Source organism: Tupaia chinensis, unplaced genomic scaffold, assembly GCF_000334495.1.
Source record: "Tupaia chinensis unplaced genomic scaffold, TupChi_1.0 Scaffold000322_1, whole genome shotgun sequence".
NCBI classification, from domain to species: Eukaryota; Metazoa; Chordata; class Mammalia; order Scandentia; family Tupaiidae; genus Tupaia; species Tupaia belangeri.
In genome coordinates, this window is record NW_006159816.1 from 1,062,360 (window position 1) to 1,081,737 (window position 19,378).

The window sequence follows — 19,378 nt, forward strand, 5'->3', positions numbered from 1 at the left end:
TAAAAAAAAAAAAAAAAAAAAAAAAAAAAAAAAAGGAACATAGATATTTTTATGTTTCCTACCTGGAAACTATTGATAAGAGGGAAATTTCAGTGTACATATAATTAAATTCTGTTTTTTGCCTTCTCATAAAACGTAAGTTATTTAACTTAGTCCTTAAATAACCTTGAAAACATCAAAGGAGAGGACTTGGTTGAATACTGAAAGCAGCATTGAAGCACCTCCACCCCTGTCCGTCCTGTTAAACTGTGACTCATTCTTCAAGGGTACTGTAGTTGCTTCCTCTGGAAGCTTAATGTCACACGTACAGATTGCTCCCTTAGGTAGCAAAGCCGGTCTCTGAGACATGAGTGTATAAATAGTATAATTATAGCACTCTTTGTGTCAAACCAAAAGTGCAACAAAGTATTCACGCAAGGTCTGCTGGCATTAATTAGCTATGATCAGAAGAACAAAACCAACGCTGGTTTAAAATATCCCTTGCTGGTAAATGTATGATATTTATTAAGGGAAAGGAACAGAAGGGAGACCGAGTTTGAGTTAGAGGAGAAATCTAACAAACATATCACTCTGTGACACCTTTTGGAATGGGAAAATGTTTTTGTTAAGTCATCACAGTCAAATAGAAAGAGGCTGGATGCAAATCTTATCATCTCTCTTCTCCTTTATTAGCTCTATGGCTCTTCTTGCCTCTATTTTCTCATCTCTAAAGTGGATAATAACAATACTACCTAATGTCAGAGTGATGAGAAATGAGAGAATTAAACACTAGCACACCAACCATTAGCAGTAACGAAAGGCAGTAATAAAGGCTGTCATCTGCCATATTCTTGCAAATAAGAGAGAATAGATCAATTGTTTAGAGGTACTATATTCTGTAATGTCTTCTCACTTTGGATATAAAATGCCATGGCACTGAGGTCAACCAAAAGGAAGTGCAAAGATGCAAAAGGAAGAATAAGAATAAAAATGACAAGAAAAGACACAGATTAACACATGGCCTCTAGCAATCTCAGAAGTAGTAGGAACTTTAATGACCATATAAATGAACTGCTCCCTCCCTCAATCCAGATGTTTGGCTGTATTTTTTAAAATCACCACAGGACATACACAAGACAAAGAGAGAAAGCAACCCCTTCCCCCAGTGGGGCATGGTCATGCCCCAATCCTTTTTCTTCCATTTGTCTTTCTAGTCAAGATGTTGGGCACACTCTCGATATGGGTGTGTCATGTTTTACAAGCCCCTGCGGCTGGGGTCTAACCATGGTAGGCCATGGGGGCTCCATCTCCCAATGCACAGAACTTAAGCACTGCACTATGGACCAGGCCTGGCTGTATTTTATTCTTATCTAGGGACCAAAGAAAGCAAGAGAGGTGGATTTTTCCCTTCTAAGTGGCTGTCCTAAACCCGAACTTGTGAGAGTGCACACATCTGGAAAAATGACACGATTCTCATCTAAAGCCTTTTACTATTCACAGTCAATAAAGCACTTGAGAAGAAACAGCAAATGCAATCACCTTCACTGCGGCCTTCAGTGTTAGACGGTTAAATTAAGGGCAACCCTATCCTCTGTGTACTTTATTCTTATAATATTTCCCATGTGGCAATATCATAACCCTCTCAGAAACACTTCATGTTAATTACTGTTAATTCATTTCCAATTAATTCTGCTAGGTGAATATTCCACCCAGACCTCGACTTCTAGGATATTTCAATAAACCACTTGCTGCCACGTCTGAGAGCCAGCCCTATCTGATTGCCTACATGCGTCAAAACACCATCTGCCAGGGACCTGCTGTGTCATAACACCTTGAGTCACAGAGGAGTCTGCCTGTCTTTTGCGAGAGCAACCGCAGGCCTCAGGGCTGCAGCAGACCTCAGCTTTCTCTGGGCTGCAACTCCTGAACTCCCACTACCTGCACGCACTTTAGGCTGGGTGTGCCTGCAGGAGATTCCGCAGGGCACCCCTACTCTCAGCAACTTAGAGTCAAGGAAACAACAAAAAAATTAAAGTTCCAAAGAGACCTGCTTCGGGCCTCTCCTATGCAGAGTCTAGGACTGTCACCCACCCCCTGCCATTATATCCCTGGCAGACTTCATGTGTGTAGCTGTTGCCCGGGACCACAGACTCTCACAACACATATGTCAGACCTGACTTGGTACAGGTTACCAGGCAGAGCCCGGCCCCTTAGCCTCTTCTCTGTATGGCCTGGAGCAAATTGTAACCAGAAAGGGAAAGGCTGGCCCTGGGAAACAAAGGAAGTCACTCTTGAAAGGAGTTTGCCTGTCAATGATTCTAATCTTTAATAGCTTTCAAGGGGCTTGGCCTCCTCATTTGCCTTTGGCCGGCTTGCTTGAGGGGATAATGTGGGGATTCTTTTTCAGTGTCAAGGTCTTGCTGGCTGCCATTTCCTTTTGATCAGTCACACTTGGTACACACTGAACTTTCTCCTCTGACCTCCAAGTCCCCAAATGCCAAACCTATGTCTGCAAAGCAGTATGGGGCATGGGATTTTTTTTTTTAATGCATTAGAAACATAGAAGTAAGACTCCCCAATATTGATTTCTATGCATGTTTTCAGGGCCTGTCCTCCCTCCCTCCCCCACAGATTCCTAAAGAAGAACTGCCCATCATTTTTTAAGCTCTTGGTTACTTTAACAAACAACTAGCCAAGCCTTTTTATCAGCTGTCCCCTCTAGTTAAAAGCTCTGCATCCAAAGCTGACTTTCTGATCTGAAAGAAGTTGTTTTGGTTTGACACTTTGATTTATGTAAAATAAGAATAGTTGAGGGAAAATTTTTTTAATCTTACTTTGTCACTCTTTAGGTTTCCTTTATAGACCCTGCATCAGTGGTCATGGAACAGGTGGCAGTGTGCTGCTCTGCAGTGCTGGAAGACACATGGCTGACCGCTGGTTTGGATCCCAAGCAGACCTGAAAACACTCCAGTTTGAAAGGCCCAAGATCCTATTTGGAGAGTTGAACAAAGTGGAGTGGTGTGACAAGACTCTGTCAGAGGTGTCTCTCCGTCTCTCTCTATGTATGCACTTTTTTTTTTGTATAAGACAAATAAAATAAACTTTAAGAAGTTTCCTTTATAGTTTTTCCCTTCTTACCTTGTTCTATGTTAGCCTAAAAATACCAGGTTAAAGACTTGCTTACCTGAAAGCATTTCTAATCCACTTCGCTATCTTTTTCTCTCTCCCTTTTTTTTTTTTTTTAAAGATATTTTTGCTATAGGGTACATATGCTTGCCAGAGACAGAGTCAGAAAGTGAGAAATCACTCCCCCAGGGGGGTGTTCACACTGCAATCCCTTCTCCTCCATTCTCCTCTCGGGATCTTGGGCACGCACGCACACGCGCCCCGTGTGAGTTTTAAGCCACTGGGTCTGGGACGCGAACCGCGGTCGATTACGTGGAGTCCAGTGACATAGCCAATACGCTAACTGTTGGTTCCCATTTTTTTCTCTCTCTCTCTTTTTTTTTTTTCACTTCGCTATCTTTTTCTGAAGGATAATCTTGGAACCCAAACCCCTGTGAGGCCCTCAACCCTATCCTTCTTCCTTCAGCCCATCCTGCTTCCTTCAGCTGAGAGTAGACCCATCACCGAGAGCACAGACAGCAAGTAGGGACGGTGATACAGCTGCCCCACCTAATGTATGCAAACTATCAATAGATATTTTGTGGTAGCTTTTCTTTCTCTTTCTTTCTCTCTTTCTTTCTTCTTTCTTTCTTCTTTCTTTCTCCTTTCTTTCTCTCTTCCTTTCTTTCTCTTTCTTTTCCTCTCTTTCTCTTTCTTTCTTTTTTTTTTTTTTATTATTTACATAACTGCAATACTCTTTTTGATTCACTTTGCTAGTGGAGACTTAGCTCCTGGTCCTGTAAATTGCTTTCATAAAATGCTAAAAGTCAAGAAGTGAAGCATTTTGCTCCAATAAGCCTAAAACCCAAACTAGTTCATTGCTGGACTGAAAGAAGACTTTCTGAAGAAAAATTAAATCAGTGCCTATCACTTTAATACTGAACTCTAAAAATACAAGTATGGTTTCCTGTCTTCTTCCAAGCTGAGAACTGAAGCCTTAACATTCTTACACAAAGTCATTGCCTGTATTGCCTCTTGTGCTAGTTGCAAAATGTACAGGGATGAGGGGAAACGATGATAGATGAACACATTGCTACCTAATTAGCCCTTGCCTACCAACTAGGGGTCAGGAGAGTACAGAGAAGCAAAGCCCGTCTCCACCAGGGAGACGATGGAGGTGGTGGAGAGAGGTTCTGAGTAACCGAGACGTGTGTAGGTTGGCTAAGGAACAGGCACTCTGTTGTATGTTAGTGATTGCTCAATTTGTTTACATGGTAACTCATTTACGCTGCTGCTCTTTGTTCTTTAGTGAAGGTAGATGATCCAGCAGAGCAAACCTTTGTTTCTTATGAGCTCATCTTCTCCTGCATTCTGTGCCACACCTGTAATTATAATTATGGCCCACTGCTTGGGATGCTGTAATCCGTCCTAGTGAAACCAATTGTGAGTTCATAAACCGAGTTAGCAAAGAGAGAATGCCTAAATTGATAGAATCAGCTTCATTAGTCCCTTTCATTGGTTATTCTGGCTGCAGTTAATCTATTAAGATGTAGGTGGTTAACATCTTTCAGTAACGTGGAGGCGTCCTTGAATTTTCAAGAGAACTGTGATGTTATTAAAGTATTATGACTAGGGCACTCTGGACAAGCATAATGAGGCAAGGCTTTCTAGAAAAACAAAAACAAAAACAAAAACAAAAAACAACCAGTTACTATTGAGAGATAAAAGAATTGCTGAAGTCGCATCTCAGATACGACATGGCTGAAGGAAAGGGAATCCATGCAGAGTCACTGGAAGTGAACTCCTGAGATACAGTCTTAGAAAAACATTGCATGTTGTCTGTTTATTTTGACCACATCTTTCTTATGCTATGAGTATATGTTTCAGCACTAACAGACTGTGTTCCTAAAATAATTCTCAAGAGTATGAGAAATACAAGATCAGGAGCAGCCTGATGATTTCACAAATTCATTTTCCTTCAGATGAAAAAAAAATTAACACAGAACTTTTTTTGTTTCAATTACATACAGGCTTAGGGACATGCAGGCCTTGTTCTAAAGTTTACAGAGTTCTCTTTTTATTCTGAAGAGCCATTGTTTCTCTTTGATATAATGTTCTTTCTTAGATACTCGATAAGAAAAGGAATTTGTGATTACTAGGTTTAGATGCAGTTCCCAGTTACAAATTTTTTTCTACAGACCCAAAATAGGAGAAGTGGGGTTTTAAATATACCTAAAGCAGATAAGACCTCCCCCAAAGTTTTTATTTCTAAAGCCTGAGTTCAAATGTTACAGCTTTCAATTGGTCTATTGTATTTCAGTCAGACAAAGGATTTAGTCAACTGCAGTGGCATTTCAACTTTTTAATCCTGCTGCAAATTCCTGTATGTACCATGAATTTTTTTTTCTCATACATCAAATAAAATTCAACTTGGTAAAATAGAAGAAACAAAGTCAAAACAAATATGAATTGGTCTAGCATAACAATAATTAATTCAATTTATCACTAGGCCCATATTCATCTTATGAATAATGCATTTGGATAGAGTGTGTGTGTTTCACAAAAATATATATTCATAAAAGAAAAATTGCCTTTTAAAAAAGACCTGCATGTCTTTAAGAAAGAATCCCCCAGTTTTTTATTAACAGTCATCATTACCTCAAGCAATGATTCTCAAAGTGTATTCCCTGGAAAAGGAGTATCAGCGTCACTTGGGAATTTTATAGAAATGCACATTCTTGGGCCTCACTGAAGACTTACTCACTCAGAAACTGTAGAACCGGAGCCCTACAACCTGTTTTAACAAGCCCGTTAGATGATTCTGTGGCCCTCTCGAGTTCAAGAACCGCTGCCTTAGCTCAGTACACCGGACCTTCTGTCCAATCTCCTTACTTCGAAGTCTGCTTCCCCAAATGGCGAGCAAGTACAATGGCTCCAGAATGCCCTTTTCAAATACTGATTTAATGATGCCACACCCTTCCTTAGAATCCTTTTGATGATCCCCTTTACTGCTGAGTCAGAATACCCATGTATTGAAGGCTCTTCACTCAACTGGCCTTTGATAAACTCTACAGCCCTGTTTCTCCCCACTGGCCCTAATCCCCACACTCCCTCATCCTTCAGCCCATGCACACACACAGGTGCACATACCCATGAAGCTCTAGTTATTCTGACCCCCCTTGCCCTTCCGCAGATAATACCGCAGTCTCCTTCTCATCCATTGTCCCTTCCTCCAGAAATGCCCTTTCCTCTTCCTTCTCATCCACTCCTTCCTTCCCACTTCTCTTTAGCTAGGTAACTTGTTCTCTTCCTATCAGAATTCTCTGCCATTCTCACTCATCTCCTCCCGGAAGCTTGGCCTAAACACTTCTATTCATATCCAGGCCAGGCTCCTTTTTTGGGTGTTGCCACAGATCATGCTGCATACTTCCGTTGTACTTGCTAGCTAGAATTACAACAACTTACCTGCCTTCTGTCACTTAACTATAAGCTTCTGAGTAGGAGTGGCTATCTCTTAGTCTTGATATCCCCACATCTATTATAGGGCTTGGTTCATAACAAGTATTTCATGTTGAATGAATGAATGGATGTGTAAGTCCTTTGAAACTACAATACAGATGAACAGAACTGGGTCCAAAGAGAAAAAGTGGCCTGACAAATTTGCTTTGTGGAGATTAACACTCCTGATCTTCTGTTACTTCATCCAATATTCTTGCCACCAAATCATCCTGTTTTTCAGACCTAAGGAAAAATTCACTGAAGTGTTAAGTCACCTGATCTGCTCTAGAGAAACAACTGGGACTAGGCAGTTATTTACATTCGATTTGTAACAGTTTTACCAACCCAATTCTGATATTGTGATGAAGTATCCTAGGAAAGGTGATGACCCTATACCAGGACAGCAGCAGACCATTTAGTATTTTACCTCCCATGTTCTCTAACATACATGGCTCATCTATGCACCATGTGGCACCAGGTTCCTCTGATCTTAGATAGATGCCAGTGCCCCATTGGTCTGAAGCATCGAATGAGGTGGCTAAATGGGATTCTGAAGTGGAGAGATGATGTCACATTGTGTATGTCAATGTGGGCTCTGGTCTTAGACTGATGGTTCATAGCTTGCCCCTTCCCCATGCCAAATGTGACATGTAACCCTCAGTTCCTTCACCTACAAAATATGGGAAAAAGTTTTTCTTAGCTCATAGTATTGGCATGGAGACTAAAGAAAGATAATCTCTCAGAACACTTAGAACCATGGCACAGGAAGAGTGCCTGATAAATATGAGTAGAAATGAAGTCAATCTTAATTTTCATGATTGGTTAATGATTGGTTTCAGCAGGGACCAGGCATACAAAAGAGTCAAAATTCAAGTTAATATATGCAAGGAGACTTCAAAAAGATCAAGAAAAGTGGAATTAAGGTGCAAACTTATTTTGGTGCACAAAAAGATCAAAAATCCATGTTCACTTTTAAAAAAGAACATGCATTTTCCAAGAACTTTTTGAAGACCTCTTTTGTACTCGAGGCTAAGATTTCACTAAAGTACATTATATGTGTAATTACTAGTTTTATCTAGAAATAGAGATAATATGGTAAAGCTCAGATCCAAAACTATCAACATTAACATAGTGACATATTAATGTAAGTTGTTTGTTCATGGAAAAACATTTGAACATTATACAATTTCCTCTCACTCTCTCTTTTTCTTTGCAAAGGTTAAGGATATTAATATTATAAAGAATTTAGAACACCCACAGGAATTTTTCAGCATATAAGAGTTATGCACAGGGTCGAGTGTAAGAGAATATAGCAAGATCTTCCCATTAAGATTCAAATTCTTCCTTCTTATTTAATTTCTGGTCAGCTCTTAATCTTACCCTGCACTCTGGAATGATAAAAGCATTAAGCCTCCCTTGAATTCATTGGGAGTTCTATGCCCAGTGGGCTTCATAAAGCAGAGTAAGAAAAGGGGCAGTACTACAATGAAGAATGGAGCTGAATTTTCCATTGTCCTTAGATGGTTACATTAGGGATGCTATGAAAAGGACAGATTCAATGAACTAGGCTTTTAAGTATGGGGCTCAATTGGCTCTTTTATAGGGAGGGCCTTGCTAAAGATGACGTTGCTTTTTAAATTCTCCAATGACTTCTAAAAGATAGCTTGTCCTCTGCTCGAAAACGATCAGGAAACTCACTGGTTTTATTAAGACTAAGTTAACGTGTCAGTGATGACGTGGTCAGTCAGTAATTAAAAAAAAAATCTAAGCCTCTTTGAAGTAATGAACAGATGGCAATTTGATGATCAATTTCAAACATTTGTTGACTCGGTTTTCATTCTTAATGCTGTTCTAGGGCTTAGAAAATCAGTCGATCACATTTTCTTCTCTGAGTTGGCATTTTAAAAGGTACAAAAGTCTAGTTTCTACACTTACTGGCTGACAGATTTATTTCGCATCTCTGTCTCAGTTTCCTGATCTGTAGAAGGGAGGCCTATTTCAAACATTTGTTGACTCGGTTTTCATTCTTAATGCTGTTCTAGGGCTTAGAAAATCAGTCGATCACATTTTCTTCTCTGAGTTGGCATTTTAAAAGGTACAAAAGTCTAGTTTCTACACTTACTAGCTGTCAGATTTATTTCGCATCTCTAGGTCTCAGTTTCCTGATCTGTAGAATGGAGGCCTATGAAGGCATGCATCTTAAGGCCTGTGGATTAAAGAAATAATCTCTGCAAAGAGGAGCACATTTTACCTGGCTCACCACTGGGCTCAGTAAACATCAGCTAGTGTAATCTCAAGTCAGTGTACCAAACCTATCATTGGATGATGTTTTGTTGTTGTTGTTGTTGCTGAGAGGTTTTCGCTATAGGGTGCGTGCGCTCACCAGACAGACAGAGAGAGACAGAGAGACAGAAAGTGAGAAATCACCCCTCAGGGGGGATGGTCACACCGCAATCCCTTCTCCTCCATTCTCCTCCGAATCTTGGAATCTTGGGCACGCACACACACGCGCCCAGCGTGAGTTCTAAGCCACCGGATCCGGGACGCGAACCACGGTCGACTACGTGGGAATCCAGCAACATAGCCATTACACCAACTGCTGGTTCCCATGGATGTTTTATGAGAGAATTGGATTGTTCCAAGAGGCTGCCATGATGAGTAGTTGGCTGTGGCGCTCTTTCTCTCTCTCTCTTTTTAAAATTAATTTATTTTACATTCTTTCACTGAGGAATTGAAAATTTTACATTCTTTTCACATCACCACAGCATACAAAATGCAATTTCCCATCCAGAATACACTGTAAAGTGGCTTAATCATACATGTTATCATGAACAAATAATTTTCCATTTCTTGTTTCTTGTATATATGTGTATTCGTAAATATATATATATATATATATCTCCCTATTTCTCACCCTCTGCCATTTCCCATCCTCTTCCCACACTGTCTCTGGTATTCCTTGACACGTCCTGAAGACAAATGTATCTGAACTCAGTTGAGATGGGGCAACATGTAATACTCTGTGAAATACACTCTGTCCTTGAGAGAAGAATGATTGAGACGTTCGTGGTTTTTTCTTTTCTATTACTTATGGCCCTTTGGAACCCAATGTGGTCCCCTTTTCCCCCATTTTATTCATTTCTAACTTGCTGTCTCTTTCTCAGCTAGAGCACATGCTGTCTGTGGGTCACACCCTACGGATCTGCGCTCTCGTCCTCTCATTCAGCTTTCTGAGCCCCTCCTTTCCTCCTTCTTGTGTTAGGTCCCATTTCCTGACCATTTCACCATCAGCACCCCCTTCTATATAACAATACCTATATATATGTTGTGTTTTGCAAACATTGAACTGATTTGCTAATTAAACTGTCACTGGTTCAGTGCTCTGAGTTGACAAAGAGCTGGAAAGGAGTTAATGAGGGGTTCTCTTCACTCTTGGTGGAATAGGGCTTTCTCAGAAAGACTGTTTTGAACAAAAATATAAACTTAAAGTTAATATTATTGAATTCCCTTTAAAAATAAAGGATAACAACAGATTAAAAATACATTTGCGCATTCTTCCCTGGAATTTGAGAATTAATGAGTCTTCTTTAGTGCCCAAAGGAGATAGCCTTAATAAAACTAAAAAAGGCATAACATTATAAACTTATGCAACGAATTCTCCTGCAGGGTTTTATAGTCTGGAAATGAAAATCATTTAAGAAAGGATTGGGTGTGCTGTGATTGGTGGGTCATATTAAATTAACATTCTTTGACTGACCTTCATTCTGTTCTCGGGGTTGAGTTATAAATTACCTTTCCTTCAGAGCCTTATTGTCAGCTCTTGGAATACAAGGAGCCCTAAATTTTTCATTTCACATATTTCTCTGGAAATGTAAACATTGTGAATTCCAAGTTATACAGAGTGGAGATATACTTCAGATGGAATAGTGGAAGGATAGATAATAAATGCCGAGGGTTGTAATTTAGTTATTGTTATCATTACTTTGTAGGAGTCTTCATTGTCTCTTCATGCCAGAATATCGCATGCCTCACTTTCTACCTCTCAGATTCGTAACCAATGTGTTGTGTGGCCTCATTCTCTCAAGAAAAGTCTTCATTCTGTAATTTAGGGATTACTGCAAAATGACAGCGTACACCAGTGTCACGAATATGAGGCATAACCCTCATTTTCCAGGATTCACAGGTGACAGGAGTTTGATAGTTGACAAACCCACAGGCAAAGATATGTTCATGTGTGGTCTGCAGTTAATTTTTTATCTTATATATACATACATTCAAACACAATATGTCAGAGAAAGATCTTGCAATTCCTTTTTCTAAATCATAACTTTTGTATAGGCTTGAAGAAAAACATGTGAATTACCATTATTAGGAAGAAAGATCAGAGGCTCTCTGATCTTTCACTTCTACTGCTTTCTCCATATCCAGCTAAACAAGACAAAGATGTTCATGGAAAGGCAGAATTGGGATCCTATTTTAAATGACATGTAGGTTTCAGACTTCAGAAATGTCCATGTCTTGGGACCAGCAGTTAGCGTAATGGCTATGTCGCTGGACTCCCATGTAGTTGACCACGGTTCGAGTCCCAGACCCGGTGGTTTGAACTCATACTGGGTGCATGTGCGTGCATGCCCAAAATCCCGAGAGGAGAATGGAGGAGAAGGGATTGCAGAGTGGCCATCTACCCTGGGGGGTGATTTCTCGCTTTCTGTTGCTCTATCTTTCTGGTGAGTGCACACGCCCTGTAGCAACAAAATCTCCAAAAAAAGAAAAAGAAATTTTCACGTCTTGATTGTAATTCCCTTTTTAAAAGTATCAAATTTAGGGACCAGCAATTGGTGGAATGGCTATGTCGCTAGACTCCCATATAGTCGACCACAGTTCGAGTCCCGGATCCTGTAGCTTAAACTCAAGCTGGGTGTGTGTGCATGTGTACCCAAAATCCTAAGAAGAGAATGGAGGAAATGGATTGTGGTGTTGCCATCTCCCCTAGGGGGTGATTTCTCACTTTGTGTCTCTCTTTCTTTCTCTGTCTTTCTGGCGAGTGCACACGCCCTACAGCAAACACCTCTCCCCCCCAAATAAAAAAAAGAAAGATGGGTACAGCAGGTGGCATGGTGGTTAAGGCGCTAGAATTCCCACAAGGCTGAACCCAGTTCGAGTCCTAGACCTGGCAGCTTGCTTTCTTACTTTCTTCCTCTCTCTGTCTTACTCTAGCAAACTCGTGTGAACAAAATAATAAAAAATAAATAAATAAATAAATAATTCTTTAAAAAGAAAGAAAGAAAGTATTTTTTTTTTTCAACCACAAATATCTGTTTGGGTTTCTGGCCTTTTCTTCCAGAATTAATTTACTATTACTATACAGTTTTACAGTTTTTCTTTGGAAGACAGGAGAGTGGTGGATTTGCAGGTGCAGAAAAAACAAACCATAAGAAATATTTAAATCTCCAAAAAAGGATTAAATAGTTCCGAATGCAGGGGACCCCAAATTTCACAGCACCAGAGATAGGCCTTGTGGAAGACAATTCCTCCATGAGCTGTGGGGAGGGAAGTTAGTCCTGGGAAGACCCAAGTGCACCGTATCCTCTGGGCACCTCATTGGCACTACTACCACATCGCAATACACAGTGAAACAATCAGACACCAATGTGGTTCATGCTCCCGTGAGATACCCATGCCAATCCAACAGGAGGCAGAGCCCAGGCAGCGATGCAATACACAGTGAAACAATCAGACACCAATGTGGTTCATGCTCCTGTGAGATACCCGTGCCGATCCAACAGGAGGCAGAGCCCAGGCAGCGATGTGAGTGAGGAGGAGCAACCGCAAACACGGAATAATCCTCACTCGCTTGCCCCTGCTGCCCAACCTGGGCAAACTGGCACTGGATGGCAGCCTGGGGACTGGGGAACTCCTGCTGTAAGGGACTTCATGCTTGTCTGGATTTACTTACTGGATTTTCTCCAAAGAGCTAAGATAAAGTTGTAACTATGTTTAATTTAAAGAAACAAAATTGTGAGTTAAACACATACTGCTTATCTTTCTGGAGTCATAGTTATTGTGTTTAAGAGTATTACAAAATTCCTTTCTATAGAGAGTCTAAGAAAATATTAAAATGTTCCAAGAAAGAAAAAGAAAAAAGGAGATTTATAAATTGTGCCCAGGAAAAAGGATGGTCCCCTCTCTCCTAGGAAAAAGTCAACCCTTCAAATGAAACATGACCCATGACATGCTCTGTTCAACGAAGTAAGACTGTATATAGCACAATACAGAGCTCTGTATGGCAGCATCTTCTGCCTTGGAGGCTTGTACAACTGGGCAAATCCCATCCAGAAATACAGTCAGGCTTTGGAGGGCCCCAGAAATCAATTTCACAATTTGAACTCAGCATTTAAATGCAAGGTTTTTGTACATAGAACACCTTTGCCTAACACTTGCGAATTTGATTGGTTTGAGTAAGAAAATAGGAAAAGTTATCTGTTTTAAAGATAGCAAAACCCAATTTTGGTAAAGGTTCCAAAAGTTTAGAGCCCAAGTTCTAAATGTAGATATTTGTTTTCCAAATGCTTGGGCAGGCAGTAGAGCCAAGGAAAGGCATCCTCAGAAAACATGAAGAGGATCATTGTCCCTGTAACTCAACACAACATTTTAAGGAGTTCATATGGCTTTACCTTAACATTGGTGCACACAGAAGCCACTTGGCAACAACATGGAGGAGCCCAAATTAGCATTTTGACTGAGATCCCGCAACTTGTTCTAGAGATTGTGCTGTCTCACTTCTGAGTCTTTTCCTCAAACTGTTACTGTGCTAAATTCGATCTTCTCAGTTGCCTTCTGGGTTTCCTTCCTAGCAACTGTCTCCTCATCTGTTTTCTGAAGCTAAGCGTTAAACTGAGGCTCTGTTCAGTAGGCGCCACATTCCTTTATGCTTTAAGGTTATATGTACTAACACAACCCTAATAAGGAGAAATGGAACAAGTTTCCATGCAATAGAAAACTAAATCTTAACTTGTTCTGTTTTGTGTGTATCCTCCTGGTTTTCAAGATGAAAACTAGTGATTCCAATAAATTACACATGAAACTGAAACCAAAGTAAACCAAATCAAACAAAATAAGAACAGAGACAAAACCAATATGTTGATATATGCTAATTATTAATAGGTTCAGAAGAGGAGAGCTAGCACTGGTAACCCTTCTTTTCTATCATGTTTCAGTGGGAACCTCTGAGGAGAAGATTTTGGAAGCTATATCTTAACCCAAAGATAGGTCTCAAAGGATGAGAATTTCAGGGTCCTAGAAGGTAGATTTTGTGTGAGCTTCCATATGTAAATATTTAGATAGCTTTATACTCACCAACAGTTAGAATCAGTCTCTGATATTTTACAAAAGGAAAGTGAAGCACAGGGAAAAATCTCTAAGCAAAAGGTTGATGAGCATACAAAGTAATCCAGTTTTCAAGGAGGTAGATACTAAAAGGTACCTCTGAAGCTTCATAGAATTGTCTGCTGTTCAGTTTCGGAAGATAGTTGATGAGCATACAAAGTAATCCAGTTTTCAAGGAGGTGGATACTAAAAGGTACCTCTGAAGCTTCATAGAGTTGTTGTCTGCTGTTCAGTTTCAGAAGATAGTCTTGTTTGCAAATTTTATACCAATTTCATCCCTGCAGAGCTACATAAGAAACAAATCCATTCCACTGCATCAAAAGCAATGGGGCCAGCAGGTGGTATGGTGTTAAGGCATTGTACTCCCACATGGCTGACTGTGGTTCAAGTCCTGGATGGGTTCAGCTTGAAAATCATGCCAGACACATATGTATGCATGTCAAAAATCCCAGGTGGAGAATAGAGAAGTAATTACAGCATGGCCATGCCCCCCTGGGGGTGATTTCTCACTTTCCCTCTTGCTCTCACTCTCTCTCTCTCTTTTGGGTAGAAGTACCCTATGGCAAACAAAGTTAAAAAAAAAAAAAAAAAGGAACTACTGACATTTTCAGTACTGTTTCATTCCTATCATGTCAGTAGGTGCATTTGAAACTCAGTGGCCTGCCAAGATTAAAAACAATTAGTTCTCAGATGATTCTATCTGCTGTAACACATCATTAAATAGAGTATGCATTTAGTCACTTATCTTTGTTTTTGCATCAATTCCTTCTTAACCACCACCCTCAAGCAAAAACAAGTGTTTTTAATCGTGGTACTGAACTTAAAAACATAATATTCAAGATTCTTTTTACATACTGTGAAGCACAGTCTTTAATTCTTAACCTACATTCTGTGAGACATCTCTGAACTAAACAGGTCTTGATCCTGTATGATTTCTCACAGAGCTTCCATTGATGACCTCAGACGTCAACCCCCAAAGCGAACATCGTGGTGATGTCATTGCTGATAAAATTTCACTAAATCACATGCTCCTGAGGCAAAAGAAATCAAAGTTGCAATGCACCAAGAAAGCACTACAACAGTGATGAGACCAAGAAGCACATTTAGATGGCAGCCTCTGATTAGGAAGACATAGAGCAAATCACGCACTACGCTAGCACCCTACAAAGCTGAGTAATACCGTGGCTGCATGTCTTGAAGAAGTGAGTGTTGCTTCTTTTTTGAGAGCGATTTCTGCTATTGGGCATGTGCATTCACTGGAAGGACAGAGAGAGACCGAGAAACGGAAAGTGAGAAATTACTCTACCCCTCCCCAAGAGGGAATGGTCCTTCTCCTCCATTCTGTTCTTGGGATTTTGGGCATGCACACACACGCACCCAACATGAGTTCAAGCCTCCAGGTGTCTGGGACAAAAACTATGGTCCGTCATGTGGGAGTTCAGCAATGTAACCTTTACACCATCTGCTGGTCCCGGGAGTGCTGCTCTTTCATTGGGCAGAAATGCTAGGGAATGAAGCTTCAAGTTCTACCATGTGACTTGGCAAAAGAATCAACTGTCATGTCATATTCATTCTACAATGCACTTACACAGGATATTCTCATCTTCACCATCAATAAGATATCCAACATTGCACATAAACCATGAAAGTTTCTCTAATTAGGAAACAGGCCTTCTTTCCTACACATCCCACCTGAAGCAGGTTTCAGAGTCTCTGCTAGGAAAATTTCCAGAGCCATCTGTGAGCATAAGAATTTATTTTAACCCTTAAATCCTTGAGCAACATAGAGAGAGGTTCTAACGAGACCAGAACTGAAAGAAGGCAACTGCCAGGAGACCAGATGCTCAGGGTCTTCGGTTCCAGGACTCTCCTTCTTGACTCTGCCCATGGCAATCATCAGTTATCCCAAAGTATACAAGAAGTCCACAGACTTCAGCATTCATTTTTCTAACAAATATTAACTGATGCCCACCTATGATAAGGTTGCTCATTTATGCCTGGGAAGATAAGTAAATAGGTCATTACAACATACACTAGAAAAGCAACTTAAATAGGTCACCTGGGGCAAAAAAAAAAAAAAAAAAAAAAAATGGTGGACATCTCCCTTAGTACTGTCTTCCTGCAGAAGATCAGGCCTGAACAAGTGCCGACCAATAAGGCTGAGTTTTTCAGGTGAAAGAAGAGAGTAACATGGCACGCCAGGCACAGGAGGAACAGTCTATGAAAATGTATAAAACAAAAGAGACCTGGCAATGTGGCAACGAGAAAGCAGTCCGGAATAGCAGGAGTGTAGGAGGCTGCTATAGAGTGATAAGATAAGTAATGCTGGAAATGCAGGCAGGAGCTGGCCCATGGAGACTTCTTTGCTCTCCTTCTTTTGTTCCTACAGAGAGTTGCTTGATTTGAAGAGAACTAAAGGTCTTAGAACTCAGATATTTTGGTAAGCATAGTTTACTTCAACATCCAAAAAAGCCCAAGTTATTGAACTGATTGTAATCTGATAAAACTGATTGCAATTTGCATAAAGTTAGTTCTTGATCATTATTTGTCTAGAATTATTTATCGAGAATTACAACTTCTGTAAAATTACCTATTTCTCAACCATTCACCATCTACAAACCAAAAAATTTTAAAACATCAAAAAAGGGAGAACTTTGATTATGAGTAGTTCTATGAGCATGTATGAGTGAAGCTGAATTAGAAAACCCTTTGTTCATAAATAAACTGCACTCCTGAAATCCCTCCCATCCCCTATTATAGAACCTGACATTCTTATTACAGCCTTATTCTTTTTATTCTGCTAATAAGGAGTAAAGCTATTGCATGTCAGGCACACTCTTAGGAAAACTTTTAGCAATATATACTAACATTGACCTTCTGACACAGTTATTCCATACCTAGATGTATACCCATAGAAATGAGTATGTATGTTTATTAAAGGAAATGTATACAAATACTATGGATGCACTAATTGTGATAACCCAAAATGGAAATGTCCATCTATCTAAATGCCCATCAATGACTAAATGACTCCATAACATATGATGTATTTACAAACAAAAATCACTGTACAGTATTGAGGAATGAAAGTATATACCCAAATGAATTGAAAGCATACTGGTATTGTATATCAATGTTCATAGCAGCATTTTTTACAACACCAAAAGGTGAAAATAACCCAAGTGTGCACCAGTGGATGAAAAGGTAAATAAAATATGGTGCCATGGTTTGGATATGATTTGTCTCACAAAGGCTCGTGTGCTCGAAGCTTGGCGGCCAGTGTAATGGTATTGAGAGTTGGCAAGCCCTTGAGGAGGTGGGTCCCAGTAGCAGTGTTTGATTCGTGCAGACACTGCCCCTTATGAATAAATTAATACTGCCTGGTTGAAAGCAGTGAATTCTTGCTCTCATGAGAACTGGTAATAAAGCCACCCACACCCTAGCCCCTGTTCACATTTCTCCCTCTTGGCATGCACCCACTGGCCTTTCCACTTCTCTCTGCCATGTTATGATGTAGCACCAGAAGCTAGCCAGATGCTACTTCTATGTTCTTGGACTTTCCAGCTACCAGAATTGTGGGCCAAACAAACTACTTTTCTTTATAACTCACTCAATCTCAGGTATTTGTTATAGCCACATAAAATAGACATACAATGGATATTAATCAGCCTTAAAAAGGAAAGAAATTCTGTCATGCTACACCGAGAATAACCCTTAAAAATATTATGCTGAATAAAATATATCAGACGCAAAATAACAAATATGACACCCCACTTACATAAGACACCAGAATAGGCTAATTGAAGAGACAGAAAGTATAATACAGATTTTATTTTGGAAGGGAAGGGGTTGGCTGGGCCAATGAAGAATTAGTATTTAATTAGTACAGAGTTTCTATTCTAGAAATAGATAGTGGTGATGGTTATACTTAAGCTACTTACTTAAACACTCAAAACCATTCAAGACCCAACCTGGTGGCATAGCTTCAGTTTTGGATCCCCAAGTTGGCCTGAAACACATCGGGTGTATGCACATGTGCCGAAGCTTCTGAGGAGCTCAAGAACTGGGGAAATGGGGTCAATGTCAAAAATGTATTTTTCTCTCTTCTCTCTCTCTCTCATGCATGCACATGTCCTTTATTATAAATAAATCTAAAATATACCTGGGGACTAGCAGATGGCAAAATGGTTATGTTGCTAGACTCCCAAGTAGTTGACTGCAGTTTGAGTCTTGGACTCAGTGGCTTGTAACTTCTGCTGGGCGTGTGTGCATGCATGCCCAAGATCCCAAGAGGAAAATGGATAAGAAAGGATTGCAGCATGGCCAGTCCTCCTGGAGGGTGGCTTCTCACTTGTTGTCTCTCTGTCTCTCTGTGTATCTCTGGTGAGAGCTCATGCCCTATAGCAAAAATCTCTCTCTCAAAAGAAGGAAATACATATATATATGTTAAAATTTTTAATGTCAAATTTTATATGTATATTTTGCCACAAAAATATCATTTAGAATAGAAAAACATCATGAAATGCCTGAGTGAATATAAGAAAAGATAACATTATAAAATTAATGGAAGGTCATTAAAGAAGAGCTAAATAAATAGATACACCATAAATTCATGATTAGGGAAACTCAGTAGTGTGAAGATATCAACTACTCTCAAATGAACTAGATTCATTGCAAATCCAATTAAAATGCAAGTAAGCTTTTTCCCCTTAAGTTTACTTATTTCTTCCATGACAGAGAGAGCAAGAGAGAAAGAGAGGGGATTTTCAACAGGGTTTTGACAGCACGATCTACTCCCAGCTTCATCTGGCCTGATCATGGAACAGCTGGAGTAAACGGGGATATCTCCACTTACGCATCCAAAGCCTTCCTGTCAGTGAGTCTCCCAGAGCACCAGGTTTTACTGCTGTGCCACTGTCCTGCCTCTCACACAAACCTTTCTTGTCATTTTTTTCTTCTGTTGCAGAGCTTGACAAGTTGCTGAAACATAAGTGAGAGCATAAATGGTCAAGAACAGTTGGGACCAGCAGTTGGCGTAATGGCTATGTCTCTGAACTCCCATGTAGTCCACCGCGGTTCGAGTCCCGGACCTGGAGGCTTAAACACGCCGGGTGCGTGTGCATGCATGCCCAAGATCCTGAGACGAGAATAGAGGAGAAGGGGGACCAGCAGTTAGCATAATGGCTATGTCACTGAACTCCCATGTAGTCGACTGCAGTTCAAGTCCCGGACCCGGTGACTTAAACTCACGCCGGGCGCGTGTGAATATGTGCCCAGAATCCCGAGAGGAGAATGGAGGAGAAGGGATTGCGGCGTGGCCATCCCCCCTGGGGGGTGATTTCTCGCTTTCTGTCTCTCTGTCTCTCTCTGTCTGTCTGGCGAGCGCACGTTCCCTATAGAGAAAACCTTT

The 19,378-nt window shown here is 40.4% G+C and overlaps 1 long non-coding RNA gene across 1 annotated transcript in view; it reads left to right on the forward strand.

Annotated features, from left to right (window-relative positions):
• LOC114008349 (uncharacterized) overlaps positions 1-3,060 on the forward strand; it is a 19,103-nt gene extending 16,043 nt beyond the window's left edge. Inside the window, exon 3 of the long non-coding RNA XR_003549902.1 lies at positions 2,829-3,060. This is a non-coding gene — a long non-coding RNA (uncharacterized LOC114008349). The remainder of the gene's footprint in view (positions 1-2,828) is intronic.
• Positions 3,061-19,378: the final 16,318 nt, after the last annotated feature.